General features: G+C 34.0%; 1 protein-coding gene across 2 annotated transcripts in view; it reads left to right on the top strand.

The window, feature by feature from the left end:
- Positions 1-5956: 5956 nt before the first annotated feature.
- Positions 5957-19891, top strand: part of LOC118195725 (uncharacterized) — a 217067-nt gene continuing 203132 nt past the window's right edge. The window contains exon 1 of one of the 2 annotated variants that reach the window (XM_085817738.1): positions 5957-6181. The gene's annotated coding sequence lies outside the window, so the exon portion shown is untranslated. The remainder of the gene's footprint in view (positions 6182-19891) is intronic. The other variant, XM_085817739.1, reaches the window with a different exon arrangement.

The raw sequence follows: 19891 nt of genomic DNA, 5'->3' as shown, positions 1-19891 counted from the left end.
CTATGAACATGCAGATGTTCAATGCGGAGGCCTTTTTTATAAATCGGCAGACGTCTGCACAACAGGTTGGTTCTTAAGCTCTTACCAAATAAGTGTGCGGATCCACCATATTCAAAATTTGAGGCCCATAAAGGCGGTCTAATTACTTACCGTCTCGTCTTGAATTTCTAAGTAAAATAACTCAGAAGAAAGTTTATAATAAATTATTGTCAGCCTGATAGTTACATAATACAACTTACCATTGGGTTACCTAACCTGTGCACAGAAAATAAATCTCAGATTAAGTTTGAAATGGAGTCTGTAGGCAGGATACCTCAGAAAATAAAAGATCAGACTTTAAAAATAAATGTTTACGGGAGCAAAATTTCACATTATTGCCTGAAATTTGTAGTGATCAAGCAGTGAGTACAACTTTTTGTCTAGCTACTAAGCTTTCACGAAGGACGTGTCAAACGTACATAATGATCGAAAATTAGGAAGACAAAAAATATCAAGAAAGTGTAATGCTGGCATCAGAGCCGGCGCAGCTGTAAAGCGGCAGTACTAAGGGATGAAAATTTTTAGATATGGCCGGGCAGTAAAATGCCTCCAACATAGTGAGATATTTACCGGCGAATCTAACCTAGTGCAGCAAAATGCCTCTAGCCTAATGCGAGTTAGAAAAAAAAGGTCATCAAACATGAAATCGAAAAATACGAGAAAATATCACAAGCTAAAGAAATTTTACCAATATCAATATGCCATTTTGACAGAAACTTTCGAGAAGAGAGACGTTTGTGTTCTTTTGATCCTCCATTGCTTGATGCAACGTTATTGATATGAAGATTTTATGATTAACCCTTTGTTGCATCATGTCCATTCTAGTAGATAAAAGTTTAAATTTATTTATTCTTCTGTAAATGCCTTAACAGATTCCATTCCTGTGTTTATTCATTCTATATTATTAGAACTTTCAACTGTCGATCATAGATGGCTGTATAGCATCACTAAGTAAAGCATTGCTATTTGAAAAATGCGGCTGCTACTTATGTTTCCAAGTTAGTAGAATTTCTCATAGTAAACATTATATAATACTGCTTACATTTTATTATACTGCTATTTTTTATTCATAATTAGTAATTTTAGACATTTTATTTTAAATGTCAGTTTGAGAAAATTGTGGAGTGGGTAGATAAAGATCTACTGAAAAGAGTGAATTGAAACCCCAATGTACTGCTTATCAAGCCAAAACACCACTGGAAATGTTTATGTTTGGCAAGGAATTTCTAGAAAATTTGACATTTGAATCCAATAGGTACAGGTTACAAAATCGCAGCAAAATGAATTCAATCACAATCGACGAAATGAAGGTATTTTGGGGATCTGTATGTGCATGTCAGTTGTAGATTTACCATTTAGAAGATTGTAATGATAACTGCAAACAAGGCAGGAAATGATTTCAAATGCAATGACCGTAAATCGTTGGGAAGAAATTTCTATGCATGTACGTATATGCATGCTGTCCACTGTAGTGAACAAAGTGTAGCAATTATTTAAAACGAAATTTGAATAAAATTATTTTTTTTTTTTTTTATTATTACTGAGGTTATTTTAAGTAGAAAAAATGCAAACATTTTCGTTTAACTTCTCTAGATTATTTGTATGCAACAAACGGTTAAGGTGAAATATCTGTATCTGGAATAAAAATATTTGAGAAAACAGGAATTAAACATCTTGACTAAAATTTAAGTCGTTGTCAAACCAGGAATTCTTCCCACGACTCCAAATATTTCAACATACCGCTAGTGCAATAAATTATGATATCTGCCTAGGATTACCAGGGAATTATAACAAAAGACAGACTGTCATGTGTGAAAAGTAATCGTTAAGCATATTATTGGGAGTGATTGCGAAATTTATGAAGCAACTGCATAAAAATGCCTGACTTGCTTAGGGATAAGAAATTTATTTTGAACGAGTTTCGCAGAAAATTGATATAACCAAGTAAGAAGACCTAACCAAGTAACAGGCTGAAGGTTCATTCCACCAAAATTAAAATCCTCGTAAAATTTTTCCACCGTTTAAAAGAGCTATATATGGATTGCAAGGCGAAACAGGTTTCTTCAGTAGTTACTCATGCCATTCAAGGACTGAATGAAAGTAGTACCCTATAACGAATAGTAAATCTTCCAAGTGGATCACAACTGTTGTGAACAATAGGATCACACAGGGATGCAAGCACATACTGCCTGAAGTAAAAATAACTTGAGAGAAAAAATATTAGGGAGAATATCTAAGAAATATTAGCATTGCGTTTTAGATTAACTCCGTATTAGTATATTCCGATGACTATTACTGTTCAAAAAGTAACATAACCGTAATAGTAATTACCGAAAATGGAATTATTTGTAATTTTACGTATTTGTTACTATGACGATAAGACAGTGGACTGATCGAAATCTATCAAATTTTTACATTGATAATATCAGAAATTAAATTAGCGATTAATTAAAGAACGTGGCACTGCATGATTTCTGTTTCAGATTCCATTTGTATTAAAAAATTAAACTATATTTATTCAAAACAAGTCGCATTTCAGATGGCAAAGGATTGCAAGTAGTTCGCGAGCCGTAGTCAAGGTGTCGGAGAGCCGCATGCTGCTCGCTAGCCGCAGTTTGGCCATGTCTGATATATATTAGGATAAAATATTAAGCTCTCGGTAGGATGAGTTCAGGAGGAAATTGGGATATTACGGGATGTCCTGAGAATGTAGTAAATAGGACTTTAGATAACAATAACAACCTATACGCTGTCGATGGGACCTAGAGAGGATGTTCTGAGGATATAATGGGACGTGTTTAAGAGGTGAATGGAATATTCCGAGATGTCCTGAGGATGTAGTAAGTAGGACTTCAGATCCTGATAACATCCCGTTCGCTGTCGATGGGACCTAATTAGGATACCCTGAGGATATACTGAGAAGTGACATTAAGCACTCGGGAGGATGTGTTTAGGAAGTTCGCTGAATATTCAGAAATATCCTGAGGATGTGCACTTATCCAACGAGTAACACTATAATGTTATTCTCCCGCCTTCTTAGCATGCCTTGGTAGTGTAGTGGTCAGCACGCTGGGCGCGTATTCCAGAGGTCCATGGTTCGATTCCCGGCGACGGCGTTGCTCATTTTTCATCTCTCCTGCTTCCGAATTAACGTAATGTTACTACAACACCCTCAGGATATCCCGAGGATGTTTTTTGTGCTATGTGGGATGCATAAAGACTAGACGTGAACTAGGGAGAAGGGTCTCCCAGACCTGAGTTATTACATGTCTTAGACGGTTATAATGTCCCATCTGCAGAGGCTATCCAAGGAGGCATAACTCCCTCGATCAACCCAGGGGAACAGAAATGCACAAAGTCAGGGGATAAAAACACAAGACAATGACGCAGTCGCCAACAAAGAGAACATAGAACAACGTGGTCTGTCCCACCCCCAGTGTTGGTCAATGGGAGCCACAGGGCCGATCCTAGCGAGGGGCAAGATGGTGAACAGCACGTGGATGCCAAATTTAAGAGCGGCGAAATGTTCATCAAAAATATTATATTTCTGTAGAAAAGAGCGAGAAATTTTCATTTGCACTAGGGCAGCCGAAGGACTAGGATCGGTACTGGGGAGCCAACCCCCAAGAACAACTTTCGTTATCTAACCAAGCAACGTCCCCACAATCAAGGGGCTGAAAAGATAGTACCAGTACGGTCCTTGCCGAGCCTGGATCTATCACAGAATAAGAGATGGTTTTCGTCTCTTATTCTATAGTAGGATCCCCCTCCCCAAATTTCATGGTTCGATGATAGCCAACTTTTACGGTAAATAAGTATTCAATACATAAGTATGACTGTAAAAGTAGTATACATTATTCAAGGACCTAATAAAATACAACTTTTAATAAAAAGAAATAAAGGGGCAAGCACTTGATTATGTTGATATATATTTAGAAAAACTAGTTTTTACAAGTGGCCAATTATACCGAATAAAGTAAAATTCAAAATTTTATATTGCAGATCGTTCTCTATTTATCGCAACAAAAATTTAGATTTTGCTTATAAACGATCAACCGGACGTGATACTTAATCTCGTTGTTCTTTAAATTATGGAGCTGGCGTTTGACCATGTGGTCACATGAGATTTTTGTGTTTTGTATTTGTACTACTAGGATTATGTGTTTGAAGGAAAGAATGCATTCGCAGTGCACTTTCTTAAAGAAATTGCTTCATATTCACGTTACACATGGATTCAATCATAAGCAGCAGTCAGTCCTTTCGCCGGGAATCTGAGTCGAAATACCAGTGTTAAGAGCAAGGCTGGATCCAAGCATAGGCGGTCACCATACGCTGACAATGTTTCGAAGGAGGCAGCTGAATAATTTTGAAAAATGCGACTAAATAAAGGTACATTTTGCTTTGACTTTGTAATATGTTTAATTTATATGGGGCGTCAATAATGCCTCCAAGGACGCCGAAAATGTTAGAGCCTACCTTGGTTCAGCGATCTTATCTATTCGTCTACTAGTAGGTCGAAGGAGGGGCTAAGGAAGAACGTAATTAAAATATTTTTCAATAGACTCGAAACTTTTAATTTAAGGAAAAAAATTTAAAGATTTAAGGTATTTCTCCCGCCTTCTTAGCCTGCCTTCGTAGTGTAGTGGTCAGCACGCTGAGCGCGTATTCGTATGCTGAGGTCTGTGGTTTGATTACCGGTGAAGGCGTTCCTCATTTTTCATCTCTCCTGATTTCAAAAATTCCTAATGACTCTACAAAGATAAGATTATATTAAATTATATCTTAAGCTTAAAGATTATACTACCGCGCTTCAGACGTCACTGCTCTTAGTGTACTGTTTTATAAGTAATTTCAAGCATAACATATTCTTGAGATTTGACTGTATTAAACACTGTTCCGGTTTGAATAGACTTTTCTTTGCTTGCGAATGGCAACGTGAAAATCAGTATGATTTAGAGCGCAGTGATTTAGAGAACTCTAAATGGCAACAGTTTGAACTTTAGAACTTGCATTCGATTTGTTTGATGCATCTTGAATGCTTCGGATGATATATCAAATTACTGCTAGATTAGATTAAATTGTTTTGGTATTCTGATAAATTCCCTTTTAAACTAAGTTAAATGTTGATTTAGATAGAAATTTAGACGCGGCGTTTAGATTTATTTTAGAACTTTGTTGGATACCCCGCGCCATTGTTGTCTATTGTCTATCAAACAAACATTGTTTTCAAAATTTAAATCCATCACAATATAGACGTGAATTTTCCTTTGATGAGGCTCACTAAAATTATATTATTTCTAAGATTTTTTCCTTTTTTTTCGGCTTTGTAATTATATAATTTTGTTATTATGTATTATTTTTACTTTTAATTATGTAATCGCGATTGCTATTTAAATGTCTTGAAAGTACAGTTCACATATTAACGGTTCCGACCCGTTAAGTGTGTCCAACCAGTTTTAGTTTGTTATTAGTATTTTAGTTTTGATTTAAATGAACACATCACGCAGCTCCCAGCGAGCGTACCAAGACCAAGGCACAATTTGCAAAAATGATAAAAATCAGATCGAATATTGCTCGCGACTGATAGATAGATTAAGCCGATTGCAGATACAGAATCGTAGCTACGACTACTACAGTTAAAATGAACACTTCCGTGTTAAGCATTTAACATGAGCGCTGTTATTGAATCGAGCAATAACATAACAGTATTCTTTCTGCCGTTTCCGAAACGGAAGTCACTATTGGCCAGATTGTTATCTCCAGTTTCCATCAAGATCTCGGCGCCCGCTTAAAATTCCTTCAGTCCACTTGATTTCAGCTTGGCGATCGAAGGTTTCGGGTTACGACATGGCAACCCTGCTGAGTGCAACCCTCCCGCGCCCCAAACCCCAAAACTGATTACGGGACAGACGGACAGAATAGTAGTGGCATTCGAACTGGCTGTTTCTGAAATCAGTGACTGAAGTTCGATAGAGTTTTTCAGGAAGAGTCACGCGCTTTTTGGTACTGTCAAAATGAGTGTGTTTATATTCCACTGCTCTGTCGTTAACTGTGGTCGTCCTTTGTGCCGTGGAATCTTTTCTTACTATATTCTATAAATCGTATTCTGCTACAGAATATTTTATTTTCAAGTTTTAATTGGGTAAGCGCAATTTTTTGCTACTTCCTTCCGTTATGGCTAGTGCTGAAAGTGCTTCTAAATTACATTCGAAATTATTATGCAGTTCGAAGTATGTTAAATTTAAACAAAATTAAATCGCAGTTAATTATATCTATCAAGGGAAACTATAGGTCTGGAGCAGGAAAAATGAATCGTTTTTCGAATATATTCATCTATTTTTCAAGGAGTGGTATTACGCATACTCTAAATATATTAACAATAAATTTCCTCTTTTTCTAAAAGCAAACTAACCAGAATTTTAATTTAATTTCTATTATACATTTAGATAATTCTGAATAGAAAAGACCTGTTAACTTGATTCAAAACTTGCGTGTTTAAATAATAAATTTTACATACATAACAAATTTACCAGTTGAATATCCATCAAAAGATGTTATATAAATAATCCGGATTGCTTTCTTTGTTTTTTAAATATTTTTTTATAGATTAAAATAAATAAATTTGTATTTTATTTAAGTAATTTGAATGTGTGTTAATATTTAATATATTTGAAATAAATTTCTTATTACTTAACAACTCATTTAAGATATGAAGTGGTAGTTAAGAAATTTTTATTATTATAGTAACTTTTAAAATTATTACAGAAACGTATACACCTATCTAACTCAGGATAATATACAATTCATTGCGCTCCTTGATGGCATTATTGATGTCATCTTGTTGCCTTTTATAAATACCATTGTCGACATTCATCATTAATGGTAGAGAGAATCAAAAATTTGATTTAGAAATAAATTTTCTTTTAACTGTGTAAGCATCTTTAGTCTTCTTTTTTTTTCGGGGGGGGGGGAGAAGAAGATGAGAGAAGGATAGAACAAAATTATTCATTTTAAATGAAGAGCAATTTCACAATTAATTTAGTTTTCAAATAAAGATTATGAAAAATTCACATATAAAATTCAACTGGATATTAATTTCATTGAATTCCTTTCAGATTTACTCGCATAATGACGTAATTTTTGGAAGATTAATTTTGTAGCCTTTTGATACCAAAATATGAATTAAAGAGAAGTTTTAAGTGCTGCTCTTCTTTCATCCTTGTGACCTTTCCTCTGTCGATGATATGACATAAGGGTATATATACCTTCATTTTAAATTTTCTTAAAGATTGGTATTACATAGTAAGTTAAAAAATTTTTGATATGTAAGTAAAAAAAACAAAAAAACACAGGAATTGTTTTAATTTTCCCAGAGCCGATTTGATTTCGAATATGAAATGCGCTTGTTTTCATCAGTTGCTCTGGTTTGGACAAAATTTACAAATTTTTACATTCAATTTTTTTTTTCTGATTTTTTTTTTTTCCGGTTATTTTGCTGTCACATCCGCGAGTCCATCCATCTCCTTTCGAATAATCCGTTATCTATTATTACTAGTATTATTGTTATCATTATTATTATTGTTATCATCACTGCAATGTAAAGTAATGAAAATTGCTGTACTTTTGTTACTTTAGACGTAATAATCGTGTACATTTTTTTGCTCTCTTTTCTTTGGTGACTTAAGACATAAAAATCGCGTACATTTTTGTTTGTTTTTGTGTTTTTGTTATAATACTAATTAAATATTCAAAGTTTTCAGCGACTTATAAAGTAGTTTCTCCCGACTTTTCGCATGCCGTAGCAGTTAACTGGAAGCACGCTGGACGTGTATTCGGGAGGTTCTGAGTTCGAACCCCTGCAAAGGATTTTTTTGTTTCCTGACTTCGAAAAAAATTCTAAAGTGGTATCCAAACTAAAAGATGGTGGTAGATAATTCGACACAACCGGAGTTTAGCGTGTGTTACCCCTAATCCCTAGTCACCCTTTCAAAAAGGGAATATGTTAGGAATTCTCTTCCTCCTTTCCGCATTGCCTTCGTGGTGTGACTTTAAATACGTTCGGCACGTATTCGGGAAGTCTGGGATTCGAATCTCGAGGAGGGGTTACTGACTTCTTCAGTTTCCAGACGTTGGAAAAATTCTAATGATTCTACTAACTTAAGCTAACCGTATCATTTTTCAAAGCAAATTACTGCTTATCGCAGACTTAACAGTCTCTACAGAGATAAGTGCAAAAATTAAAATGTGTAATTAACTGTCAGTTTTATATTTTCAGTTTACGACAGTTCGTAGTTACGTGGGCTTAGAAATTAGGCCGAAATATGTATGTAATGATGTAGTTTTCGCGGAAGATGAAACCAATTCACTTTTTAATCGTGGCTGCGAAAAACTGCGGCTTAGATGTGACTGGAGCGAAAATCACAACTGGCTGGATGATTCAAACATCACTTTTACGGGGAAAATGAAGAATTACCCACTGCTTGGCGCGTTTTTAAGAATTGCGCAAACTGGGTATCCATTTACACATCGACCTATTTTCGCTTTAAAAAAATCAGAGAATTGCACAAACTCGGCACTGCGCACTCCCTTGACTTTTTCCATGTACACATCATTTTTTTTTTTTTTTTACTTAAAAAGTCAAAGAAAATTGCCAAAAAATCCAATTCTTCTTACTCTAGTAAAAAGCGCCAAACAAAAAGCACCAAATAAGTTGGCGATTCTGCATTTCACCCCTTTTATATTGGGCAGGAACAGTTATTCAGAAATATAGTTTAGATTAAATTGGTACAACACTGCGGGTACTAAACGCACCCCACCATTTCTATATACGCAGTTTGCATTTTAGATAATAGAAAAAGAAGCTTAAAGAAGAGACGTGACTTTCTTGACTGGGCAAGCAGCAAAAGCGTGACGCGTAATAACTGCAGTAGTATTTATAAGCTCGGAAAGTCTTCGTTTTAATTCTGGGAAGCGAATGGGCAAAAGATGTAACATCGTACAATACGGAGCCTTGAGGTGAGGATGTATTTCATTAAAATTAAGAATTTCAAGGACCGTAGCAATTAAAATTGTTTTGGTAATAAACTTTTCTTCATTCTTTGATATCTTACATATACATATTAAAAAATAAATAAATTTCATCAATTAATTAACTAAAAACGTGAATAAATATTAACAAAAACGTCGGTGTTAACTATGACCGACCATAGGCAACGTTTGGGAGAGTGGAACGAAATGACTTGGGAGGAATTTAAGTCTTAAATCCGTACTATCAAATTTTTGATGAAAGAACGAAGAATGACAAAGAACATTTGGTTCCTTTTTTAGCAAGGTAGCGGGACAGGCTTGCCCCTCCGTATCGTGTGATAATCCAGATGATCCGCAGCTTCTCCCGTCATCATTGAGATGATTCTTAACCTTGACCCAGCAGCTTCAGACAGTATCTTTGCTTGGGGCTGAGTAACATCTGGCACTATTGTTGAATATTTATGGAGTCGCAACATTTAAACTGTAATCTTTCTTCCAATGCAGATATAAATAATAATTTGTCATTTATTAATTTATGTTTCATATAAAAGTAGTTAAATTTTCAAAATTTTTTGTAGAAATTTATTTTAACATTGCTTTAATTCAATAAAACATTATATTACAGATTACTTGAAGCGTATCTCTTTGTTTGCAATAAATATGTAATGAATTCGAATCCGTCGCGAATCAAAGGGGTACGTCGCATTCGTATTCAGTAATGTACTGTTTTTATCAAGTGAAAATAAGCTAATATAAGCTCTAAGAACTAAAATTTGAGAAAAAAAAAATTGTCTGAAAGCTTTCAGATTTTATATTACGCTTAAAGGTGCGTTTTTTTAACGTTTTGTATGTTACCTTTATTTATTAAATATCATGTTCTTCACACTTAAACTATAAAATTCAATTCAACAGCAATATCAACAAATATTTTAAAAGAGCATATCTTTAGAATTTCCGAGACAGTCTCGCGCGCTGGTGATAATTTTTTTTTTTTTTTTTTCCTGTACAGTGTTGCCATTGCTTGCTTTGCAGTCGTCGAATTTCTTAACCAAAAACTCATAAATGCGTTAAAAATATGAAATAGATAATAAAACAGATTCCACATTTGGGCTTCCAGTTGCCCATATTCTGGTGGAGACGTGCGTTATTCAAAATTTGATGGCTCTAAGGTAGCGTTGTTTTATCACAACGCGAGAAATATACATACATTCATGCAGCTTCTTCATTATTTAATTTCTTTAAATATAATGCAGTGCGATAATATTTGGCGGCAACAATTTAAAAGTGATTCACCGTTTAAAGTGAATCAACGCAAAATCCCAAAACGAAATTAATAACCACAGCGATGGTTGGCTGCAACGGTGAGTAGTAACTTATAATTGCTCCAACTCGAAATAAGCGCAACTTAAAATAATTAATTTGCTTTGATGCAAGATTACCTTGTATATAGGGTATGAAAAATAGAAAATATTGACAATCTCAAAGTCGTTATTATGAAGAATCACTCACTAGTTTTCAGCTAAAATAGACTGATTAAAATTTGTTTGTGCCTTGTGCCTCTACTTATTCGTCAACTGTTGACTTGATTATTTTCCGTTCTGACTTCCATTTGAACGTTTATTATCTCTTACGGAGGCTTCAGTGGGACTGCGGAATTAATAACCACAGCGATGGGTTGGCTGCAACGGTGAGTGGGACTGCGGAGGACCATATATTTTACTTCTTAATATTCAGGACTTTTCACTTACAGGATACATTTTATGGACAGATCTCCCTCATCAAGTTTATGTCTAAGTGCTTGCGTTGTTGAATCTATGTATTTTAGATGAGTTATCAACGTAAATTCGACAACCCCTTCCACTAGCTCATTGTTTTTTGGTATGTTAACAAGGCATAAAGTGATGATCGAGGAGCAATATACAACTATCAAAAGGCTATCAATAAATTGCTATCTATCGCGTCTTCTTTTAATGTGAGGTAATTTGCGTATTTTTGTAATAAGAGTTACCGGAAAAGGATAGCTGAAAGTACTGATGGAAAATAAAAGTTTGAATTATTTGTTTAATTTTAAAATATACCTTAAAGTACAGAGCTGTCCATTGCTTTTCTGAAAGGTGAAGACCAAAGTATTGTTGAAAAGCAGAAGTCGTCCAAATTCGAAACGATTTTTTTTAAACTTTCAAACGCATCTTTGCCGCCTGAAAAATATGAAAAATGTACTGTACAATGCTTACGAGTGTGTTCGAAAGTTAAGAACTTAATCTATGCAAAAGTACACTAAAATGAACAAAAACTCATCTCAGAAAATGTGACGAAATTAGATGAAAATGCTTCACGATCGGCCCTTAATCTGAAAACGATGTGAAAAGTTGTAGATAAAGATATATTCAGTTACATCTATAGCCAGAGAAGTTATGCCAGACTAGGGAACTTTTAATTTAGCCCAAAGGGTGTTAGCCCAGAAGGGCTATTAATTTCGTTTTGGCATTTTGCATTGATTCACTATAAACGGCGAATCACTTTTTAAATTGTTGCCACCAAATACTAGAGCCCTGTATTATATTTAAAAAAATTAAATAATGAAGAATCTGCATAAATGTATGTATGTTTCTCGCATTTTGATAAACAATGGTACCCAAAGCAATCATATTTTGTAAAGCATTCATTTGTAAAGCTATTTCATATTTTGTTAAGCATTTATGAGTTTTTGATTAAGAAACTCAACAATTTCAAAGCGAACAATGGTAACACTCTACGAAAAAAAAATCTTTATGTCCAGCGCTAGATTGTGTATCGAGAATTCTAGAGATATGCTCTTTTAACTATTTTGTGATATTTGCTGTTGAATTGAATTTTATGATTTAAATGTGAAGAACATGATATTTAATAAATAAAGGTAACAAAACGTTAAAAAAAGGCCCCTTTGTGCGTAATATAAAATCTGAAAGCTTTCATTATTATTATTATTATTATTTTCCGTTTTAAAAATTTTTAACTTGTTTTGCATAAGTTCCGAAATATAGGTTTTGATATAATGAGAATAATTAAGATTATTTTAAGCACGTCTTCTCCACTTCCCAATGAGAGCGTGTTTAAAGAAATCATCATTATTTTTACCCTTATTTTTTTATATAATTTAATTATTTGTAAATAATGTTTGATAGTGTGAATATTAGCGGTCTAACTACCTGTTAATTTTATCACCCAAAATTATTTCTTAGCTCAAATGGGCGTTTAGCTCATAACGACTGTTAATCTTGGAAATGCATTTTGTGTCGAATCATTGTTCATGTACTCCTGCTTCCAAAAAGCATAACTGTACAACACCAACAGGAAACGATTACTTCTGTGAAGTCTTCTTGTGATTGAGGTCTCACTATAGACAATAACTTTTGAACATAGTAAATAAAAGATATGAATTTAGTAAGAATTTCAAATTCTCATCTTCAAGGAAATCGAGATCTTGAATTTAATTTTGTTTTTGCTTACGCTCGAGAGTTAGAAAATTAATAATTGGAGTGCTAAGTGAATTGTGGCCACAAATGAGAAATTAAATAAATATGGATTTTAATTCGGCTCGACTGCATTTTCTTCAAAATGCACGGACGTTCTAAGTATCAAGTATCTTCGCAGTCAGCATTTCTACGCATCTACATCTCAGCGTTCTTACACCAGTACTTCCAAAACTAAGTTGTCGTTACAAATATATAATTTATTTTCTAGTAGATTATTTAATATATTATCTCCTTTGAAATAATAGTTAGAAGTCTATTGGAATGAACTTATTCATTAGCATATTTAAAATGGAATTATTAAAGGGGGCTAGTTAAAAGTGAAAATGCAACCAGCACACTGAGTAATTACTATCATTGATAAGAAATTAGTTGACTTTTCAAGGGGAATAAACTAACTTCTGATCAATAAACAATAATTAATAAATGCGAAAGTGTTTCGTCTTTTTCTCAAGTAAGAATCAAAACTAAAAAAAGCTTTTTAGTAAGACTGAGTTTAAGTTATTCAAATTGCTAGTTAAAAATCAGGAAGAAATTGGCGGTGCTGTCAAGTTTTAAATGCAATTTTTAATCGGAGTATAGAATTCTTATAAGAGCGAAATTTATTTTCTTACTTGAGAAAATTATTAATGTTAATTATTGATTCCCGTTTGTTGATCCGAAGTTAGTTTGTTGGCCTTGAAAAGTAAAATAATTTCCGGTCAATGACGGTAATTACTTAGTTTATTATTTACATTTTCACTTTATTTATTCCTTTTTAATAATTCCATTTTAAATATGCTAATAAGTAAGTTCATTTTAATAGAAATCTAAGTACTTTTTCAAAGGAGGAAATGGAATATTAAATAATCTACTAAAATAAAATTATTTATTAAATCAACGATTTCAAAGCGAGCAATGGCAACACTGTCCGGAAATTAAAAAAAAAGCATTTTTATCTGTAGCGCGCGAGACTGTGTATCGAAAATTCTAAAGATATTAAATATTTTGTGATATTGCTGTTGAATTGAACTTTACGGTTTAAGTGCGAAGAACATTTGTTTAATTTTGTTTAATTAATGTTTGTTTAATTTTGTTGTTTGAATTTTACGGTTTAAGTGCGAAAATGCATTTAATAAATAAAGGTAACACACAAAACGTTAAAAAAAAGGCCCCTTTGGGCGTAATATAAAATTTGAAAGCTTTCAGGTTTTTTTTATATACACTCACTTCCAAAAGTTAAGCACGAAGGTGTAAAATGCAAAAAAAAATCAACAAATACTGCTTTGATTGACACGAAATTCGACAGGAAAGTAGCATATATGCATAAAACAAAATCAATAATTATATACAGAAATGAAATTTTTGTAAGTTATCAGATAATGACATACTGGAGACTTAAACAGAATTATGTATAAAGTGAAAATAAACAGCATAAAAGGAAAAAAAAAAGGACATTAATAGGGTATGTGATCCTTCCTCATCTATATACAAAATTTATGCCTTGTGACCATGCTTTCAGTTAGGTGGTCAACCGCCGCAGAATTAAGCAATCGCCATTCTTCTTGTAGAGCAGTTTCCAGCTCAATAAGAGTGGCTGGAGGTGGGAAACGTGAAGATACAGCAAGGCCGAGAGCATCCCAAAGATTTTCAATGGGATTAAGGTCGGGTAAATATGTTGGCCACGCGCAATCCCTTCACTCTCCAGGTAGTCATCGACGGCGTCAGCTTTATGGGGACGTGCGTTATCATCCATTAAAAGAAAAGTAAGGCCAACTGTTGCAACGTACGCTTGTCATCTGGCTCCAGAGCAAATCTTAACTCATCAGTAAACATGATATTGCCCCAGTCAGACACATTCCAGTTGACATGTTCCCGTCACCATCAAGCCCCTCTTGATTGGACGGATAGAGGAACACAAACTCGAGGTACCCGGGCGTACAGTCCACTCGTGTGTAATCTTCGGCGTATAGTAGCTGCAGATATTGCCTTACCAATGGACGCTGTAACCATAGATGTCACACGTGTGGAGGTCGCTCTGCGATTCCGCTTGGCTACAATAGCAATATATCGATCTTCCGCGGGGGTTGTAACCCTTGGGCGACCGGCTACAGGCTTTTGGACAACTGCGTTTGTGGTTTGGAATTGTTTCTATAAACGTGAAATTACAGAATGATGAACACGGAAGAAAAGAGCTGCATCTGTGATCGACTGTCCTGCTTCAATGCATCCCAAAGCACGCCAGAGCTCAGAATCTTTTATTCGTCTTCTGGAAGTCATAGGTACCCGGGCGTACAGTCCACTCATATGTAATCTTCGGCGTAGAGTAGCTGCAGATATTACCTTACCAATGGACGCTGTAACCATAGATGTCACACGTATGGAGGTCGCTCTGCGATTCCGCTTGGCTACAATAGCAATATATCGATCTTCCGCGGGGGTTGTAACCCTTGGGCGACCGGCTACGACCTTCGGACAACTGCGTGTGTGGTTTGGAATTGTTTCCATAAACGTGAAATTACAGAATGATGAACACGGAAGAAAAGAGCAGCATCTGTGATCGACTGTCTTGCTTCAATGCATCCCACAGCACGCTAGAGACCATTCGTCTTCTGGAAGTCATAGAAACACGTATGTCTTGAAAACAAATTGTACGAAAATTTTCACCTTCTATCAATACTTACAATCAACGTAACCCTTCATAAAGCTGGCTTCTTATAAGACTGCCTTTTTTGCATATTTCTTGACATAAAAGCGCGATTGGTTGTTATCTAACATATTTGCATACTTCCATGTACCTCTGCAGCGAATTGCATCCTCTTCAATTCTGATTGGCTTCTGGAAATTAGCGTTTTCCACTCTGTGCTTAACTTTTGGAAGTGAGTGTATATAATAATCTATTTTAGTAGCATATTAATTTATTTCAGTAACAAGTGGAATAAAGAGAACTTCATCAGTTTTGTAGATCAGTTTAAATGCAAGAAGAAAAATGTAATATTTAGTGATAAAAATATTAATAATTTCTCTGAAAAATTATACATTTCCCAAAAGATAAAACAATATATGCGTAAAACGTTACTCCGAGTTTCCGAATTATTATGTTTCAGTTATCGTTTTACGTATTTACGTAACGTCAAATAAACACATGCCCATAAAAGTAGTGAAGTTCGATACTGTTGAGGTCATGGCTGTATATAAAACTAATGAAAAAGTAAGAAGGGAATTCTTTTTGCGTTATTTTTATCATGTCTAAGAACTCGTTATAAATGGTGACATTGTCTAGGAGTTACAATTGCCGTTCAAACTCTTTCGTATATTTTGTTATTCATTCTTTTGATCGTGTAATCTTTAAGCTTCTTCTTTTTAGATTAAGCTTTTAGATTTCTGTATGAAATAGATTATCCGTTGAATATTTCTTTGTTATCAGGAGTCAAATACTGGCTGGGATGTGACACTTCTATTATTGCATATATATTGCATTTACGAAGTTTTAGAAATGAATTAACAAATAAACCGATATTTCAAGAAAGTAAATTCTAAGCGCTATTTAACCTGTTACGTACGTTTCTTCTAACCGGAGGTAAACGAAGAGGTTTTCGTGTCCCAGGCAGAGAATGAAGCTGGTGGTGCTTTTGACAATAAAATAATATCCGTTTATCCTGTATTTTTAACGCATCGGACGAATATGGCACATTGTTAAATACACCACTCTGGGTGGTCGAACTTAATGCTGAATTATATGAAAATTTTTGTAAAGGATAATCTTTGGAATGCTCTTCATTCTCATGTTACGTTTTTCTAAAATTTGTAACATTATCAACATCTTTAGTGTAAGATTACGCATTAGAGAACAGAAAATATTCTGCGATAGGCAAAATCTGGCGAATAGGGAGTTTATCAGTAAAATATATATTCTTCATTATTACTGGAAGCTTGAAGATTATTAGCCCAAAGGGGCTTTAATCCAGAAGGGCTATGAGTCCAGAAACGGCATTTTGCGTCGAATCACTATAAAAGTCTGAATCTTTTCTCAAACTGTTGCCACCAAATATTATCGCCCTCTATTATATTTAATAAAATTAAATAATGAAGAATCTGCTTGAATCTGTGTAATCTGTGCTTAAATCTCTCATTGTAAAAAACAACGAAACATCAAATTCCGAATAACGTAGTCCTCCACCCGGAATATGGGCACCCGAAAGCCCGAATCTTTAATTTTAATTTTGTTTTTTATCTATTTAATATTTTTTTAACTTTAAAAAAATTTTTGATTTAGAAACTCGACGATTTTAAAGCAAACAGTGGCAGCACATTGTATGGAATAAAACATTTTTCTAGCGCACGAGACTGTCTATTGGAAGTTCTAAAGAAATGCTGTTTTTAAATATTTTTAGCAAAGGGGTGTAAGCTCAAATAATGTCAAAACTTAAAAAAAAAAAAAAAAAAAAAAAAAAAAAAAAAAAAAAAAAAAACAACTTTTGTGCGTAATATAAAATCTGAAAGCTTTCAGACTTTTTTTTTTTTATTTCAATATTACTAACGGTTAATAAAATAATCTGTGTTCTTGTAAAGACATAAGGATTTCTGTGGGCAGAAAGCTTCAAAAATCAATCATACTGTCATTGGGAATCCATCCCAAGAGCATTCAATTCTTGCTGGATTTTAGTGCTCTGTATTTCAAGGACACATGTGAACTCGATGAAGACTTTTCTTGTTTAACGCCATTTATTTTTGTACATCGGGCCTACTCATTCTTCGTAGAACACAGATCTAACCAAATACATCGTAAATTAAGCTTTTTAAATCAAAAGCACATATTTCCATCCCTTTGTTTTTTTTAAAAGGTGTGGAATTGTTATTTGCCACTTCCATCGAATTTTTCTTATTATTTTTTCTTTTTCATCCTTTAAAAATGTAACTGGGTGCATAAACTTAATAATATAATTTGATGTGCACACCACATGACTTACATGACACATGACATTCGGCTGACACCACATGTACAGCCGAATTTTCTTGCTGCACTTCATTTAAACATATTTCCTCGAATTTCATTAGATATATATTTCTCATTCAATCAATTCAGTTCTCACTTGGCGACAAGGCAAAAATACATAAAAACTCAAAGCATCTGCAAGTAAAAATTGTCAAGTACAGAAAAACCTAAAGCACCAAATACAGTTCAAAACAGCTCAAAATTTTCTTTTGCAATTAAAATTAGAGTTTCTGCACGAAAACAAGCAGTTCACCCAGTGGGCACGAAGACAAAATGTTCGGTGCACAAAACTGAAGCTTGATCCCACAGGGCCAAAAAGACACTGAGTTTGATGTACCAACTGACTTAACTCACTGTTCTACTAAGAATTCCAAATGTAAACAAATGGCGGTGTCGTTAGACTTAACTCACCACTTAAACCTTTAAGTAGTTGATACTTCAGCTATTGCATGCAGATTAACTGAAATCATAAAAACCTTAAGCGGAACATGAGAACAACATAATTCAATCGCATTTAGACAAAAAAATGCATAATTTAGCAACATATAAGAATAAAAACACTATCACGAAACCGGGAAACAGAAGAAAAACGGAGGTACCCAACTACATGTTATAGCAGTCTCATATACAAACTTCAACGTTCTACTGCTTGTCGTCTTTGAGTTATGCGAGATACACACATACGTACGTAGAGACGTCAAGAAAAAAATTTCTTTTGAATCCATTTTAAATAAATTTTATAATCAGTTTTGAAAAAAGAAATTAGTCCTTTATTCTATCCGTACGTACAGATGTCACGAAAAAACGTCATTCAAATGGATTCGAGAGCGGTCGAAATAGGTATCTTCGTTGGAATTTGATAACCGAAATTTTTAGCGATTCCAACGCTTCCTTTCCTTCGTGCAAGGAAGTAAAAGACTATTTTTTCTTGAGAATATGATAATTTAAAAGGGGACGGGGAAGAATTGAGACAAGTTGGTACTCCTTGCCATTAATTATTATCAGGCTACAAATGCACTGTAAGAAGGAATGAAGAACATTCTTTAAACATTTTTTTAAATAATTGAAATAAATAAAATAAAAATAATAAAAATAATAATAATAATAATAATAAATAAAAATAAAAACAAAAATCTGAAAGGTTTCAGATTTTAAACTACGTCCAAAGGGGCGTTATTTTAACATTTTGTCTGTTACCTTTATTTATTAAATATCACGTTCTTCGCAATTAAACCATAAAATTCAGTTCAAGAGCAGTATCGCAAAATAGTTTTATATTGAGCATATCATTAGAATTTCCGATACAGGGTCTCGCGCGCTGCAGATAATTTTTTTTTTTTTTTTTTTCTGTACAGCGTTGCCATGGCTCGCTTTGAAATCTTTGAAATTGTTAATCAAAAATTCGTTAAAGTTTTACAAAATATGAAATCGATAATAAAACAAATTCCAAATTTCAAATTTAGGCTTCCACATGCCCCCTATTCGCGGTAGGATTACGCCATTCAAAATTCGATAGCTCTATGTACAGTTGTTTTATCACAATGCGATAAATTTACATACATTTAAGCAGATTTTTCATTATTTAATTTCTTCTAATATAATGCAGGACTCTATCATTAGGTGGCAACACTTTGAAAAGTGAAACGGACATTTATAGTGAACCAACGCAAAATCGCAAAACGAAAACAATAGTTCTTCAGGAACAAGGGCCCTTTGGACTAATAATTATAAAAAACCAAACATGCACAGATAAAAGTGTAAAATAGTAAAACTAATTATAATAATAATATCACGAGTTCGTGAACTGAAACTAGTATAGCTTCGCATTTTCACAAGATCAAATGCAAGATATATTTGCATAAATACATAAATACACCCATATCCCCCCCCAATATAATAAGTCTACAAAGAGTTTCAAGATTTTTCTTTTTTTTTTTTTTCTTTTTTTTTTTTTTTTTTTTTTTTTCAAGTCAGTCTCAGCGGTCAGTTTTAAGTTTGGGAAAGTGTGAGGTATTTTCTTCCTGTTTACACAGTGCTTTCGTAACAGTGGCTTTCCTAAAGCTTCTGTCGCCCAAGTATCTAGAGGTACTATGGGTTCGTACGTAGGGCCCGGTAGGTTCGTACCTAGAGCTTCTATTTGTTCGAACAAAGTTAACACAAAGTTGGGAGTATTGTACCTTTTGCTTTGATTGTGTTCTTCCTGTAATAGGAGAAATAGACGTATACACTGACGGGTCGGGACAGGACGGTCAATTTGGTGCAGCTTTTGTAATTTACTTTTTTGGTGTTGAAATTGTAAATAAAATGTACAGGTTGAATAGTTACAATTCTTTTTTTT

Source organism: Stegodyphus dumicola, chromosome 5 (assembly GCF_044657685.1).
Source record: "Stegodyphus dumicola isolate Sdum_Otavi_A_Nest chromosome 5, ASM4465768v1".
In the NCBI taxonomy this organism is placed as follows: domain Eukaryota; kingdom Metazoa; phylum Arthropoda; class Arachnida; order Araneae; family Eresidae; genus Stegodyphus; species Stegodyphus dumicola.
The sequence above is the reverse complement of the archived record's forward strand: the minus strand, read 5'-3'. Positions and strand labels throughout refer to the sequence as shown.